A 17,202-nucleotide genomic window follows, 5' to 3' on the forward strand; every position below is an offset into this window, starting at 1 on the left:
TTCCCACTAGCTATGTTTTACATCTGGTAGTGTATATATGTCCTCGCCACTCCCTCACTTCGTCCCAGCTTACCCTGCCCCCTCCCCGTGTCCTCAAGTCCATTCTCTACGTCTGCGCCTTTATTCCTGTCTTGTTCCCAGGTTCTTCAGAACCATTTTCTTTTTCTTTTTTTTTTAGATTCCATATATATGTTAGCGTACGGTATTTGTTTTTCTCTTTCTGACTTACTTCACTCTGTATGACAGACTCTAGGTCCATCCACCTCACTACAAATAACTCAATTTCATTTCTTTTTATGGCTGAGTAATATTCCATTGTATATATGTGCCACATCTTCTTTATCCATTCATCTGTTGATGGACACTTAGGTTGCTTCCATGTCCTGGCTACTGTAAACAGAGCTGCAATGAACATTGTGGTACATGAATCTTTTTGAATTATGGTTTTCTCAGGGTATAGTGCCTACTTTAAGTATAGTGTGATGGGCAGTATGCTGGATACTTGACCTTACATTCATACGCGTGTGTGTATACCACTCACCTATACTGAGTCTAAACAAAATAAAGGGACTACTTTGAAAGTGAAGGGCAAAAAGCTTAATCACTTCAGGACTCACAATTGATTTATTTTTCTCAACTGGGTAGATTTCAGTATGGCTCTGGTGGGTGGCTGCCTTACAAATATGTATTAAAAAGCTGATTCGACATGTAGTGCTGAGTAGAGTTATTGATTCTCTACTCCAGTGTCACTTTGGCATTTTATTTCATTGATATGTCTTCACATATTTTGCAACAGGCCAATTTATTCACAAAGAATATGGGATGATTTTCCCTAAAAGCTTCCTCTTTTCTTTCAGAGTTACCTGGTGTATTTGGATGCAGGATGCCCTGCCTCACAGATGCTGTCATGCTCCGTAGGGCTACTATTGTGTGTATAGAGCAAAGACTTTCATTTCACTCTCCTTGATAGGGAGCTTCTAGAGCTTTTTTGAGAGGGCCCCCCAACTTGGGAGCTGAGAGGCTGGGTAAGGCAACATCCACACTGTACTGTTTAAAATCCCACTTCATCATTGTAGAAGTGAGATGGCAGAGTTAGACCCCTTTACAGTCATTTCTCTGGCAGTGAACATGCTACCAGGCTCAAGTGTTTGCTGAATGTGTTCTATATACCAGGCATCATGGTAGGTGTGCTGAGGGTCCAACGTGAGCAAAACTGATCCATCTCCTGACCTCACAGTGCCCATAATCAAAAGAGAGGAGCAGATAATAATCAGATGGATAAATACATGATTACAATCCATAAACTGGGTTATAAAACAGAAGCCCAAAGAGTGTGTGAGAGGCATCCTGACCTAGTCTGGGGTGTTGGGTCCAGGAGGGCTTTTCTAAGGAAACCAAGTTTGAAGCAAAATCTAACAGAGTAGAAGTTTATAGGTAAAGGCTAAGGGGGTGGGGTGCAGGGAGACCATCCTTAGAAAGTGAGATAAACCTAAACTGGGAAGAAGAAATGCCAATCAAAAGAAAAGGAAGAAGGTCCCTGGGCAGGCGCTCAGAGACTAAGGTGAGTCTTATGAGGAGGGAGGGGCCAGGCCTTCTAGACCATGCTAAGCAATTTGGTCTCTATTCTAATGACAATGGGAAGCTCCTCCTGAGTGATTTAAGAAGGTCCAACACAGGTACAATAATCCAATTTATAATTTTCAATGATTGATCTGAGTGCAAGGTAGAGAAGTGATTGGCAGGGCTGTGCGGTCTTAGGGAGAATAGCTGGCACTCCAGTGAGCATCCAGGTGAGAGCTGATGGTGACTTGGATGGAGTAGCAGCTCTGCACAGGGAGAGTAGAGGAGAGAGAGATACATAGGAGGTAAATTCATCAGAACTTGATGGTGGTTGGAATATAGGAATGATGGAGAAGAAAATAAAAGCCATGTCTGAAAGTCATGTGGCCCTTTAAAGAATAAAAAAAATTTCCCTCATCTTTGTTTTAAACTTTGCCATTAGTAATTTATTTCTTTGCTCTCAACACTGGCTTCCTCTTTTTAAAAATGTGAATACTAATGCAAGTTTTAACCTAATTGGTACCCATGTCTTTTGAACAAATATATATACCACTGATCCAGCAATTAGCTAGGGTAGAGAGGCAAGGTGGAGCTACATGGGCTAAAGAGTCAGACAGACTTGAGTTCTGTTTCTAGTCTTAATTACTAGACTTGGGCAATCGTTTCACCTCTCTGCATTATACTTGTCCCATGTAAGATGGGCATTAGAATATACACTTCACAAGTTAGTTGTGAGGGTTAAATACATAGTGTAAAGTGCTTGGAATAGTAGTAGGCATATGGTAAATATTCAATAAAAGTTAGCTCATATCTGCCTTCAAAGACTCCCCACTGGAGAGGTAGTAATAAATTCCATCCAACTCCATGTCAGAGCCTAGAAGACCATATATAATCTGGCTGCTACCCCCATCAACTTCTATCCTCCCTCTTTGCTCTCTATACTTCAGCTATAGCCATGTCCAACTTCTTTCTATCTCTGGATATACCCAGCTGGGTCCTATCTTAGGACCTTTGCTGTAGCTATTTCCTCTGCATGGGACCCTCCGGATCTTTCCATAGCTGGCACCTTATCATAGTTCAAGCCTTAGCACAAATGTCACACCCTCAGCGTGGCCCGCCCTGACTGCCCTCTATGAAGTGGCCCCTTTCTTGTCATCCTCCATTCTATTATGTCATTGTATTTTCTTCATAGCCCAAATCACTTGCTGAAGTTACTGTGTTTCTTTCTTTCCAAGCTTACTGACTGTATTTCCCAAATATAATAAGGCAGGCAACAAGAGGGCAGGTGTTTCATCAATCTCATATCCCAAATAGCTGCAGGAGTTTATGGCACGTAGTAAGCGCTCCACGAATAACTGTTGAATAAGTGAATGAATCGATTACAACCACAAGTACCATGAAAGAGCAGCAATCTCCGTCAGTGATCCAAAACCCTGTTGGGGTTACAGGAGGACGCTGGGGAACACTTTCCCAGGTGGATCAAAAACAGGATTCATCTTCTTCATCATTTTGCCTTGGAGGCAGCGTCCCACCCTGGCGTTTTCCCAGCAGAGAAAAGCTACTCAGGGATGCACCTCCGTGTATAATATTTTTGCCTTGCTAATTTCCCCTCTGAGTAGTGATGCTCTTAGAACTGCATTGCTAGAATACTGCTCCAGTTTGCCTTTAAATATACTAGAAAAGGTGATCCTATTTTAAACAATAAATGTTTGGGGAAGGGTGAGGTTTTAATCTGAGATTTTTTTTCAAGACCAATGGTCACTGAAATCACCATGTATTGCCTGGACTCTCAAAGTCACCCAAAGGAGTGGACTTGGATTTCTCACAGCATTGTCCCGTTTCTTCTTCTTCTTCTTTTTAAATTTTTACATAGAAACTGAATTACAACAAGATGTAACAAGCAGTGCATTTCTTGGTGATTATAACACACCCTGGGTGGTGTCATAAGGCACCAGAAGTGCAATATTTTCCCCAAATCCCATAGAGTTTTGTTGCCTAATGTAGTTGACTTTCTATATAACAATGAGAAAACCAGCTGTGTGTATTTACTGGACACTGCAAAGGTGAGCATGGAATGTTATTATCACCCCATCAGTAAGCCTTGAAAGTGTTCAGAGTCTGAAAACACCATCCTGGTTTATGTTCTAGTGTGAAGTCCATTCATGTACTTGCTCAGTCCTGGATTTTTCTTATGATGAAACTGTTTTTGTCCAGAGAGGCTGTGGTGTGATACCAATCAACTGAAAAGTGTGTACCAACAAGGCACGTGCATATGATATAAGTGGATGGATTGTAAGGGTATAACGATTAAATATTAATAGTTAATATTTATAGAACCTTTAAAACACACCAGGTACTTCAACATGGGTTATTTCATTTAATCCTCACAAGAACCCTAGGAGGTAAATACTTTTAATATCCTCATTTTACAGATCAAGAGACTGAGGTTTATAAAGATTAGGAAATTCACCCAAAGTCATACATCTAGAAAGTGGTAAACAGGACGCAAACCTAGGTCTCTCTTTGTCTCCAATCTCTCTTTCTCTCTCATTCTTCTAGAAGTGAAAAATATAACACTAAACCACTCGGTCTGATTCAACACCTTGTTCTACCACTTTGGTGCTATACGACCTTGGACCCAAATTTTCTAATGTAGAAAATGGTGATGCTAATAGGATTTACTTCATAGATTGTTTTGAGGGTTAATATAGCAGAGTACTTCACTTATACTAAGTGTTCAATAAATTACAATAATTATCCATTATCAGTACTTTATGCAAAGCTCTATGCCAGGTTCAACTGTGAAGATCCAATGACAAGAGCCTCCTTTGGGTGGTTGACAATAGCTTTAGAACACAACACAAACAATACGCAGCTAAAAATTCAATGAGTAATACAAGGGAAAAGAGTAAATGGTCAAGTATAGAAAGTTAGCAATAGTAACAGTGTGCTAAAGGCTTTCTCTATCCTTACGTAACCCCCGTCATGTTCCGAAAAAGTAGGCGTTATTACCTTTTGTTTATAGATGAAACTCAAGCCAGAGAGGTTATTTGTCCAAGGTCATACAATTAGCATCTGCTAATGCTGATAGAGGCAGACTCTAAACCCAGGCCAGCTCATTCTCAAGCCTACACTCTCTATGCCACCTTATACTATGCCTTGCTGTTTGGCACTGATATGGGAGCTCAGAGATGGAGGGAATCAGTGTGTATGAGGAAGAGAAGGATGTCTTAGGAACAAGGAGGTGTTGACTGGAATGTAGAGTATATTTTCAGGAGGTAGAATACCATCACAGGAGGAGAAATGACAGATCATAAACAAAGAAGAAAGAGCATACAATGCAGAACACCATGAGGGAAGGTAACGTAATCGAACGTTGGAAATGTAAGGAAAACTAGACCAGGAAGGGCCTTAAGCGGCAGCTCTTGGGTCAGTCCCACAAATAATGGAGGGATAAACCACTATAAACCCTACCAAGAACTTAGGTTTTTGAGTAGGGCCATGAGAAGATGACAGAGTCTTTGGAATCAACCCATATGGCAGGAAAGTGTAAGATGGAGAAGGAAATGTCACTTAGGAGCTTTCTGAAGAAAACAAAGTGAGGAACAAAAACCTGAATACAGTGGTAGAAGTAACAACTGGAAGATAAATACAGATGAGCCACTATAAAGCAGGCTTCAAGTTGTACAGGGCAGCCGTTTGAGGCCCAGGGTTGTGTGTTAAACTTCTTCTAATGCCTGGGCACAGAAATCTGATACATAGAGAGTGATCTCTGTAACACTGCTTTTAAACTGCAAAGCTCTTTACACATAGAAGACATTCTTGTAATCATCTTTATTTTGTGTGATAACTATAGATACTTTCTTTTTAGCAGCCTATTCAAAATAATGTGGCTCTCTCTCAATGTAACTAGGATAATGTAAGGTACTAAGGGGTGGTGGTGGAGTAAGGATGAGCTTCCTGTCTTGAGGAATCAAAACCTTATATTTATAAAGATTTAGTGGGTTACATCAACTATACATCTGGGGGAACTTAAGGTTGTTGGGAAAAGGGTTGGTTGTCAGAATTATCCTTTTTTTGCAGTGTAATACCCACTGGTTTCTACGTTGATAATGGGGCCCCACCATCCCTCTTTCAAAGGAAACACATATACTGAATTATCAGTACCCAGATGAAATCCAGGTAATAGGTGAAATCGCTGTTTTCTTCACTGTGCTACCTTATCTCTTTTTAACAAGTCTTACTTACCGGGGTAATTGCACTGAATTCAATCCATTATCTATGGATTAATTCATTAGGGTGGTTTAAACTTTGGGAAAATGGACGGGTTTTAACAGTCCTCCCCTCAGTTCCACACACTGACACTGTAAACCAAGCCTGTGCCATTTTTATGGAGGCATCAATTCATGAAATAAAAATCAATGAAGACATTTCCTTTCCAAGCCCTCATGTCATTGCTATGCTCCCTTGGTTGCATGGAAAACCTTTGGGTAAAAGGAGGACAACTCTAATCAGAAAGGGAGTCACTGTCTTCGGAAAGCGTGAACAGTGCATTTCTGGGCCAGTGCCCTGACCACTGGGACGACGCCTCATGTTACTGCCTTGGGGGGACGCAGCTACAGAATCAAATAGTCATAGTCAGTCAGGGGGCTGGTATGGGGAAAGTGCCTAGAAACCCAAGCAGAAGCATTTTTGAAAGCAAAATAACATTATCATGAATGTTAGCAAATTATTTTTGATGTCATCCTTTACAAGTGACTTTAGTTGGTGAATAGATTTGGCTAAGTATGGCAGTAGTTCCCAAACACTGCTCTAATAATAACTGGCTATGTCAGAATCACCTAGAGCTTTAAAAACAATAACAAGTCTCAGGGTTCCATTCCCCAGAATTTATGATTTAGTCGATCTGGGCTAGTAGCCAGGAATTTTTATTTGTAAAAAGCTTCAGGTGAGCCAGATGCAAAACCTATGTTTATAAAGCACTGACCTAGTAAAGTTTCCGTTTTCTATTAAAAAAACAGCCACTTAGCCAAATGAGAAGGGAAGCCTTGGGTTGTTTTATATATCATGCCAATAAGTGGATTTCATTTTATTAAATATATCGAGCACTCTGGGAAGCCACTACAGAAACACATAGCAGGAAAACCCACATATATTGTCCAACCTGAAGCCATTCTGTGTACCTGGAAGAACCTTGCCTCCCACAGTGGCCTTCTGATCACATTTCAAGACTGACCAAAAAAAAAAAAAAAAACAAATTACTGACAATCGACTCCAATTTGTGGAATATATGGGCATTATAAAAGTTAAAAATTACAGGAATATCATGTGGTAGTTTTAAAATATGTTCACAAATTCTTTCATGCTACTTCCTTCCAAAGGCAGAGCCCATTCCCATTCCCTTGAATGTGGGCTGGACTCAACGACACCCTTCTCATGAACAGAATAGGGCAGATATAACAGTGGGTCCCAAGGTTGGGTCATAAAAGAGATTGTTTCTTCATCTCTTTTGAATCTCCTGCTTTTAGAAAAGCAAGCTGCCATGTCATGAGGACATTCAAGCAACATGTGTAGGAACCCCAGCAGAAGAGAACTTGAGCTTCCTACTAATTTCCAGTGCCAACATGCTAGCCTTGTGAATAAGCTATGTAGGAAACAGATCTTTCAGCCCCAGCAAAGCCTTCAGACGTTGCACTTGGCCTACACATCTTCAGTGTAACCTCATGAGAGGTCTTGAGTGAAAACTGCCTGATTAATTCACTCCCAAATTTCTGACTCACAAAACTGTGATTATTAAATGTTTATTATTGTTTTAAGCCACTAAATTTTGGGGTGATTTGTTATTTGGCAATAGATAACTGATACACCTGAGAAGATGTTCCTTATCTAACTTACATTTTTTAAACTCTATTTTTATTTGTTCCTTATCTGAGATACACAGACACATAAAAATATTCACCCTCACACATATCAGTAAATATTTCATATTTATATTTGATTCATTCATACTTACTGCTTATTTACAGTAAGCACTACTGTAAGTATATAGTCCCTAAAAAATGAGATAAGTGATGGTTAAATAATACAATTTTGGATGGCTTCAGTGAGGTAGTACATGATAATAAAACAGTTAAGATAAGCATGGACTAAAAAAATAAACCTGAATCACTGGGAAGACTTTAATCAGGAAATGGCTGTTGTATTTTACAAAGTCACATATGCATAAGGAATTAAACTTACTTGTAATAACAGGCAGCTGCAATTGTCACTGTGCAAAATCATCTTAGTCCTGACTTTGCAAACATTTTTCAAAGAGCAAATTAGGAAGAGCAGTAGCCAGGACTAGTATACAGGTGGTGAGGATGAAAGCAGAAAATCTGAACCTGCACCCTGCAAACAGGAAATGCGAGCGTTCTCTGTTTGGGGTAAACCAGCCACCACAGAGGCAGCGATTTGCTAAATGAGGCCACCAGGAATGCAACACTGAAAATCAGCAAATAGTTCAGATGGTGAATAGTTCCCTGGTGAAATAAGATGGGTGTTAATGCAAGAAGCACCTTGTTTATAGCTCTCTATATAATGTTATGTTTCTGCAGATAAACACTTCCACTAAGTGTTTGGTAATGATATTATAGAATATATTATGTCATTCCCAACAAATGTTCTCGTTATGAAGTCCTCAGTTTAAAAATGCCATCAGCTGTTGTTAAAGAGAAGTTTCTGAATCCTGAACTCCTGACAGAGTCAAATATCTGAGGCTAAGGATAAGTCTTTTTATATCAGGATTTTGTATTTGGGGAGGAGAAGAAGTGTCACATAAACTATATGGTAAATATTGGCAAATGAAATATGAAAACCACCTAACTTTTAGATAAGTATTAAAATCTCCGAAGTGAACATATGCATATAGCTGATTCACTTTGTTATACAGAAGAAACTAACACAACATTGTAAAGCAATTATACTCCAATAAAGATGGTTAAAAATAAAAAAAACTCCCAAGTGAGACAGAATTTATCTGGCTATTAAGGGAGGTGGGTAAGAAAGAAAGAAAATCAAAATCACCAGTTGCTCCGTTAGCATCCCCACTCAACACCACACCACACACACACACACACACACACACACACACACACACACACACACACACAAATACACATATACTAAAGCATACAACTAAAGTATGCACAGCAGACATGTGGCACCCCACCTACCTCATACACACACAACCAATACACGTACCATCAACACATACCAACAGCCAACACACATACACACAAACATACTCTCCCAAAACTTAGCAGTTACACAAGCAGAAAAAATGGATGGAGAAGCTGTAACAGAAGATCAGCACCAGAGTTGGTCTTGCTAGGATTCCTTCAGAGGCCAATGGGGGAAGCAGCCAGGTATGAGGCAATTATGGGTACTAGGGAGTGGACTTATCTAAAGGCATTCAGATTCAATTAAAAAATCCCTTTGCTGGCTAAACAAACCCCTCATGGCTATGATGTAGCCTGCAGACTGCCAGACTGTAATAATATCAGATTTGCTGGCAAACACAGGGTTAAGGAGAAAATTAAAATGGCACTAGCTCAACTGACTGGAGGTGCTGGAACTGAACCTGAAAAAAGGTAAAAAATTTTAAAACAACCTTAGGTGTTTTTCTGAGATGCTAATGAGAAACCAGACAAGCTGGGAAAAGGACAGTCAATCATTCCTAGTAATTTTCGGTAGAAATTATGTCATTTCATAAAATGTGATGACAAAAATAATAATAAGTAGAACTCCGTATTAGAAAGTGAAGCAAATACAGTCTCCTTTTTTTCAGGGGAGAATGAGGGGACTTAATCAAATAATCTGTGTTGGAAACAGTTGGCTTTGGAACAAGAGGCAGCAGCCCTATTTCTGGGTCTAGGAGACCTAAAGCGAGTCTTAGCCTCCTGCCATCTTACGCAGCATCTTACAGTGTCATTTTATTTTTTTTAAGTTTTGGAGCAAGATTTTAAGAAACTTTTGTTTAAAAAAGATCTGCCTTTTTTGTTTTCCCTGCCACGAGTGCAAACAATTGGATATTTTGTTAGGAAACAGGTAGCAGCAAGAGGAAATGAATGACAACATATGCAGCTTTGACAAGACAGTGAAAGAAGGAAATATCAAAAAGGGGAAAACAAAGCCAAACCCCAAAGATGAAATGAAAGAATTTCCACCCTTTGCCCTCCTCTTTGGCTGTTTGGATTGGAGTAAACATACGGCAAAAATAGCTCTAAAGCCATGTCCTTCCTCCCAACCGAAGATCTGTCATTTTCTTCCTTGGAAATACTACTTTAAGCGGTTGTCATGTCTGCAGTGTTTGAGGGATTCTGAAAAACACGATGCACTTTGAGAAAGAATGATACTCACTTGAACTGCGTGGTATGGCTTAATCTTAGTGCTGAATCTTTTTCTCTGATATCTTTCTAAAACCTTATTAGGGGAACAGAGGAATCAAAATCTTCGCCAATATTTAGATAGAACTTGCCAAATGTGGAAGCTTATTCTGAATCTCAACTCATTGTTTTACCATTTTATCCAATTCTTCGTCTTTCAGACATTAGTTCATTAAGGCCATGTGTGTTTTTAACACATGGAAGACTTTTGAATCTCTCTCTGCGTTTATGCAGTTTTCAGTCCTGAGCTCTTAGATTTCAGAGGTTTGCTGAGCTGTGCTGCCCAAAGGGTTTGCCGAGGTCTTCCTCAGCCAGGCTGGAATTTACCTTTTGATAATAAAATGAAGTAAATGGAATAGAACAGAAGTAAGAATAGAACTAATTTCCCAATTTCACTCATTTTGCTTGAATTAATAAAGATAAATCCTAAGTACGTTCAAAATTGACACACTTACATAATCTTATTACGATCCAGTATATAAAATAGTGTGAACACATGCAGCTGTCAGCAGGAATTTTTCATGAATATACACACACATTAGCCTAAATATTTTTGCCTTTGAGATTTTTTATAATATATTAGGAACTTCTTGGGAGAAATGAAAAGGAGGTCGTTTCTCCAATTTCCTATGCATAAGAATTGTTTGAGGAGCTTGAACATGCAGAATGAAAGTTCTACTCCCAGAAAGTCTGAATTCATAAGCTTGGGGTAAGGCCTTGGAATCTTCACTTTAAATAACATGCCCTGCCCCACCCCAGATGACTGTGATGTAGGTAGGTTATGACCACACTTTGGCAACATTCCTGCTCAGTTTACCAAACATATTTGCTAATTACATACCAGGTCCTATGCTAGGTGTCCAGGGATGCAAAAATTGATAAGGTACAGCCTTTACTCCACAGCACAGTGGTGGCAATGACACAAGTCTGTTTGTGTTTATATGCCCTTGCTGCAAATCTACACCCAATCAGGGGGAAGGGCACTGGAGAAGTTCTTATCCCCTTAGAAAGATTACAGGCAGTGAAGCAATGGAACTCGACTTTTCACATTTAATACAACCCTCCTCTTAAAATACATACATATACGCATTATTAATCACACTTCGCCTCTATTCTCTCCCCAAAGACATTTCCTCTGCTTCTACAAGCATAACCTCCAGATCAGTACGGTCCACGTCAGAGGGAGTGGAAACGCGCACTTCCGTCCATCACCATGAAGCCATCAGTCCTGCTAATTTTTGAAAAATAGGGATACTAGCAAAAGATCTTACGATATCAATGGATGGGGTATCAAAGGAGGAACAAGCAGGTCTGCCCAATGCTTGAGGCCAACAAGAGCAATGGGACAAAGTCCAGGGCTGTGGATTGCCTGATTTCAATATTAAAAATATTACACTTATTAAAGATATCTTTCGGGCTTCCCTGGTGGCACAGTGGTTGAGAGTCCGCCTGCTGATGCAGGGGACACGGGTTCGTGCCCCGGTCCTGGAAGATCCCACACGTCGCGGAGCGGCTGGGCCCGTGAGCCATGGCTGCTGAGCCTGCGTGTCCGGAGCCTGTGCTCCGCAACGGGTGAGGCCACAACAGTGAGAGGCCCGCGTACCGGAAAAAAAAAAAAAAGATATCTTTCATTATTACTAGGGCCAATGATTTACCACTCAACACTTTAAATACACAATTTAATTTAATCTTCAGGACAACCGCGAGAGTTAGTATCTTTTGCCACCATTTTACAGATGAGGAAACGGAGGCTCTGAAAGCTAAATAACTCATTTAAAATCCCGGAGCCGGTGAGCAGTAGCAAGACGGTCTCAGCTTCACCAGCCTTCCTCCAGAGCCCAAGCCTTTAATGCCCACTATAATTCTATCATGCCCTGCCCTGGGTTCAATTTCACACATGAGGAAACAGGGTCCACAAAATCCTGTGCCTTGTCTGCAGTCAGAATGGCAATTTCTGGCAAAGACTGGAACTCGGAACACTTGGTAGTCAGTGAGGAAAAAGAAATTATTTATTTCCAAATGCACAAAGGTAGCAGGATAAGGCAGCTGCTTGCTTTGAGCTACACACCAGTTCTTTGGTGTTTTTACTGGTGACACAATATTGACCTGTACGGTGTTGAAAAAAATGAAATGGAACTATATAGTATTGTAAATCAGCTATACCTTAATAAAAAAAGAAGAAAAGACAAAACTAAAACACCCAAACAAACAAACAAAAACCCAAACGGAACCAGCTGCCCAGTAATTTTGCAATAGAAAACAAAACAAACCAAAAATTAGGTTTCCAGAGTCTCCCGAAAAAGTGGAAGACCCAGAACACTGAGCAGGATTTCTGTGTGGCTATCTTGTGAGATTAGAGTAGTGAGTACCCTTAGAAATGGGATATATATTCCCCAGTTTGCCCCAGTGATAACCACTTCTGTCTGTTTTTTTTCTTTTTTCAGTGTTTTTTTTTTGTTTGTTTGTTTATTTGTGGTACGCGGGCCTCTCACTGTTGTGGCCTCTCCCGTTGCGGAGCACAGGCTCCGGACGCGCAGGCTCAGCGGCCATGGCTCACGGGCCCAGCCGCTCCGCGCCATGTGGGATCTTCCAGGACCGGGGCACGAACCCGTGTCCCCTGCATCGGCAGGTGGACTCCCAACCACTGCGCCACCAGGGAAGCCCCACTTCTGTCTTTTAAAAACGGGACGCCCTACTCAAAGACTTGCCTTTTTCCTTCATTTACCTGATCTGCCCAGCTCCCCTAAACAGGTGAATTTTTAGGATTCTTGGTATAAAAGCTCTTTTTCTTTTCTTTCTTTCTTTTTTTTTTTTTTGGCAAACAGATGTCTTTATATAGGTAAATGCTATTAAAATGAACATCAGTGGCAGATGGTGGGTGGTGGAAATGGAAAGACTGTAGCTGAGAATATGAGAAGCAGATTGCTAACAAAAGGTGGGAAATTTATGACAAAGGAGGTAGACTCCCAGCTCCCTCTCTCCATAGGTAGGTGGGTGGGACCACTACCCTGCACTGCAATGGTGAAGCCCAGACAAAATGAACTTATCAGTAGAATATGTAGTTTCCACTCTTCACAGATATTAAGTTCCGATGTGCAGCTAAGCAAGTGATGCTCACCACGGCTGCACGTTAGAACCAACCACGGAACTTTAACGAAATGTCCCCGCAGATAAATCAGTGTATCTGGGAGTGGGTCCAGGAAGAGGTCCTCAGATGAGTCTAATATGTAACCACTCACCATTTAAGAGCATAAGGGCACACATTTGAGAGGGAGACCACATAAGGTCCTCTGAAGGCAGGTTTCCTGGGTTCAAGTCCCAGCTCAGACACTCACAAGCCAATTATGGGTGACCCTGGACAAGTTATTTTACTCAACTCTAAGCTAGTAATGGAGTAAAATTAAAGGGAGAGAATGCATGTAAAGTGCTTAGAATACTAATCACTCAATAAATGATAACCATTATCACCATCGTATGTTGCGGATGGCATTGATTCCCATTTGAGAGACAAGTAATTAGTGATAAATTTTGTCACAGTCCTCCTCAATTAGGTATCACTTCAAGACCTCCAATCCCAAATATCGCACCTCAATGAAGCAATGACAATTAATGAGCCATCTCAGAATCTGAGTCTGTCACAAAGTACTCAAACGAACAGATGGCTCGGCAGGCACAGAGTCCTATCTTGCTGAAGTACAAAATTCACATGTGAACAAAATTAATTAATTAATTCCTTCATTCAGATTATTCAGAGTGTTTTTACTGTGGGGCAAACATTGTGCAGAGGTAGCTGCTCTCTCTTCACTTAACCATCCTTCCATGCCTTATTTTCCTTTCATATTTTATATTTATATAGGAATATACAAAGATCAAATGTCCCAGGAACAGGATGTCTAAAGCTCTGGGGCCACTGTTAGTTTCTGGGGCTAAAAAGACCGTTCAGATGTGGACCCTATGCTAAGGGGTATGGGAGTTAAGTGGGGTGGGCATACATGCAAGGTACCAAGAAGTAGAAGAAAAGAATTGTGAGTGTTCAAAAGGCTGGTGATATCTCGATGTTGGTTATGAAAATAAAACTAATTTAATACAGATCAAGTAGGAATCAATATTTGCTGGTAGTAGTTTAGTAGTTAATGGACTAAAACTATACATTTTTTAAACTTTTTATTTTAAAATAAAGACCCACTGAAGTTGCAAAAATAGTACTGAGAGTTCCCGTTGTAGGTTTCACTCAGCTTTTTCCAATGAAATCTCACATCACCATAGTACGTTACTGAAACCAGAAAATTGACACCAGTATGATATCATTAAGTAAACCACTGACCTTATTCAAATTTCACCAGTTTCTACATGCATTCATTTGTGTGTGTGTGTGTGTGTGCGCGCGTGAGAGAGAGAGAGAGAGAGAGAGAGACACGATGAAATTTAACCACGTGACTATATAGTAATTTTAAAATGCAGAGAAAATATATAAGAAATAGCATCTCAAGGTGACACAGTTTACAGGGGGAAACCCAACAACAAATTAAAACTAGGGTACCTATTGGAAAAACAAAATAAAACACTATAGTTTCCAACACAGCAGCTCTGTTCCAACTGAAATTCAAAGCAATACTTGCATACTATTTATAACAGATTATATAGCAAAATTTTAAACTGAAAGTTGCATGTGTATAGGTACAAAGAGGAGAGACAGAGACGCAAAATTCCAAACCAGATAATCATCCTGCAAGGTTTCCCATAGAACAAACACTCCATCTAAGTTAGAAGAATGAGTAACCTGCATTTTCAAGTATTTCAGGTGAGGAACTAAACTGAAAAAAACAAATGCACCTGGAGAAATTATCAGCTCGTAGAGTCATGCATTGTCCTTTCTATGTTTGAGTAAACCCAAAGCAGAAGAAAACAATTACACTATTTCCCCACGTTTCCATCATAGTGAAAAGGAACACAGCCCTCCCAATCCACCCTCCCTCCCTTCTTTTCTTTCTTCCTTTCCTTATTTCTTCAGAAATAGTTTCCAAAAAAAATCAAAGATCTGATTTTCCTAACTTCCTACCGGCCTTAAATGAATGCATACATGCTCGTAATTACAAGGAAGGCATTTGCTATTTTGCATCAGTGGAATTTAAGAAATTAAAAACCAAAAGGGGGTTTTCAGGAACACAGCAGAATTGTCTTTTTAATAATAGATTTGGCCCCTCGAATCCATTCTTAATCTAATTAAGACAATGAAAAGCATTGGGCTGCCATTTCAGAAAATGGCAGGGATGCTATAAACAGAGTGCAATAAAGGGATCCGTTCACACCCCATCAAATTTACTCACAGTCTGAATAACCGTTCTTCTTTTCTGTGTTTCATTTTTACAAGTTAACAAATGTTTTCATTTGATTTCCACAGCTTCATCTTCAGATCAAGCAGAGGCTGTGGGACTTGTAGTTCTGGAAAGTGTGTTATATCTGGTGAAGCAACACCCAGTGTGTGATTATGGAACCCTACAAATTGATGCTAACATCTCCAATAAGCGGAGATAATAATTAAGTGGTAAACCTTTTGGCACTGAAAACAGCAATGCTGTTATTAATACCCAAATGGGCACCAAAACAAACAGCATTAATGGAATTTAATTAAATGATTTTACGATTGTGTATTCTTTGCAAGCTCAGCTGATTACACTGGTTATCTCTCGATGAGCCTTTAAATCTGGAAGCTAAGATTCTACCTAATGGCAAATATTCCCTAGGAAAAAAGGTGGATTTTTAAAAAATCGCAGGTAGAGTAATGGAGGAAAAGAAAAAGAACTGGTTTTGGTCTCTATTCCCACCACCAGCGTAAGAAATATTAAGGGGATGAAGGTTTAGTCTAATCGGGGAGTTTTCCTTGCCTTTCTTTCTGTTCTTTAGTGATGTGCAACTCTGGGAGAAAACTGACTATTTGCTATCTCCCTTAATTATGATTAAGACAGTCTGACTGTTTATTCATTGATGACACTAAAGATTCAAAAAAAAAAAAAAATCTGCCATGTAACAAGTCTGAATCCCTTTTCCCACAAGTGTTGGAATCCATAGAAAACCAACTGGAAAATCTATTATAGTCTGAAATTATAACGCAATCAAAGAACTATCACTTTCTGTTCGATTCTGCAGAGGCAAAATGATAATAAATGATGACTGACAGTAGAGACCAAATGAGTCAAAGGGCCTCAATCCCAGGATCAGGGATCTACAACTTGCTCATTACTTTTTTCAAAACAAAACAAAGCAAAAATCAACTAACCAACTGTAACACCTGAACTCCAAAAGGCACCAGCAGTCAACTTCCTGAACAGTGAGACTTGATAAAGGTCAGGTCACCTGATAATATTTACTGTCCTCTCACCCTTAAGGAAGAATCACAGAAATGAACAGAAAACTCTAAACATATAGGACAAAAAAAAAAAAAAATCACTCCAGCCGTATTATTCACAGTAACAGGGCAGTCCAGAATAGAAATATTGTTATAAAAAAAATCCTTATTAGGTGACAAAATGTATGTTTTGTTCCAAAACAAGATAAAGTTGTTTAGAATGTTTATGACTATTGTCAGAAGCTCCACACAGTTCTCATAAATTATAACTTCCCTCTTAGATTCCTTGTTTACGTAAAATAACTAATATGAAGGACGCTGAACCCCTGCGGTGAGATAAGACAGCATCTGCTTCCAGTGGGTGGAGCCATCAGTGAAGAGGAAGCACAGAGATAAAGGAGATCACCTGCTCACATGTTTATGAGAGCTTCATGCTTATTCAGTGGGAAAATGAAAGGAGAAAGGGGGATGAGGGACAGATCAGCTTTTAGAAACTGCCTGCTGTGAGATATGGTTTGCATGAGCCTGGAAGTGACTTGTGTCAATCCCCCAGCCTCCCCACTGCTCCTTGGTCATTCCCACAGATGAAATCCCTTAGGGTGGGCCACACGCCCTTGTTGATTTTCATGTGTTTCTCTCGTCCTCATGCGGTCAGAAAACCGCAGGCTGGAAAAATCTTCCTTTTGTTTTCTACAATCCTCAAATCCAATCCTGTGAATCCAACCTAAGAGTATATCCTATGAATCCAATCTAAAAGTGTTTTCCGCTTCCCAAATATACATGCAAAATAATGTTTTCTCTCTTGTGTGAGTTAACGGGCCACACCACTTTACTCTTGCCTGATAACAAGTAAAAGAGGCAGAATAAGGT

At 39.9% G+C, this 17,202-nt stretch overlaps 1 protein-coding gene across 3 annotated transcripts in view; it reads right to left on the minus strand.

Moving 5' to 3' along the window:
- Nucleotides 1-17,202, minus strand: part of TENM2 (teneurin transmembrane protein 2) — a gene marked incomplete at both ends in the record, with an annotated part of 1,201,679 nt that overhangs the window by 653,209 nt on the left and 531,268 nt on the right. The gene's annotated exons all lie outside the window — the stretch shown is intronic.

The sequence above is a fragment of the Leucopleurus acutus genome (genome assembly GCF_964270905.1).
Source record: "Leucopleurus acutus genome assembly, chromosome: 3".
NCBI classification, from domain to species: domain Eukaryota; kingdom Metazoa; phylum Chordata; class Mammalia; order Artiodactyla; family Delphinidae; genus Leucopleurus; species Leucopleurus acutus.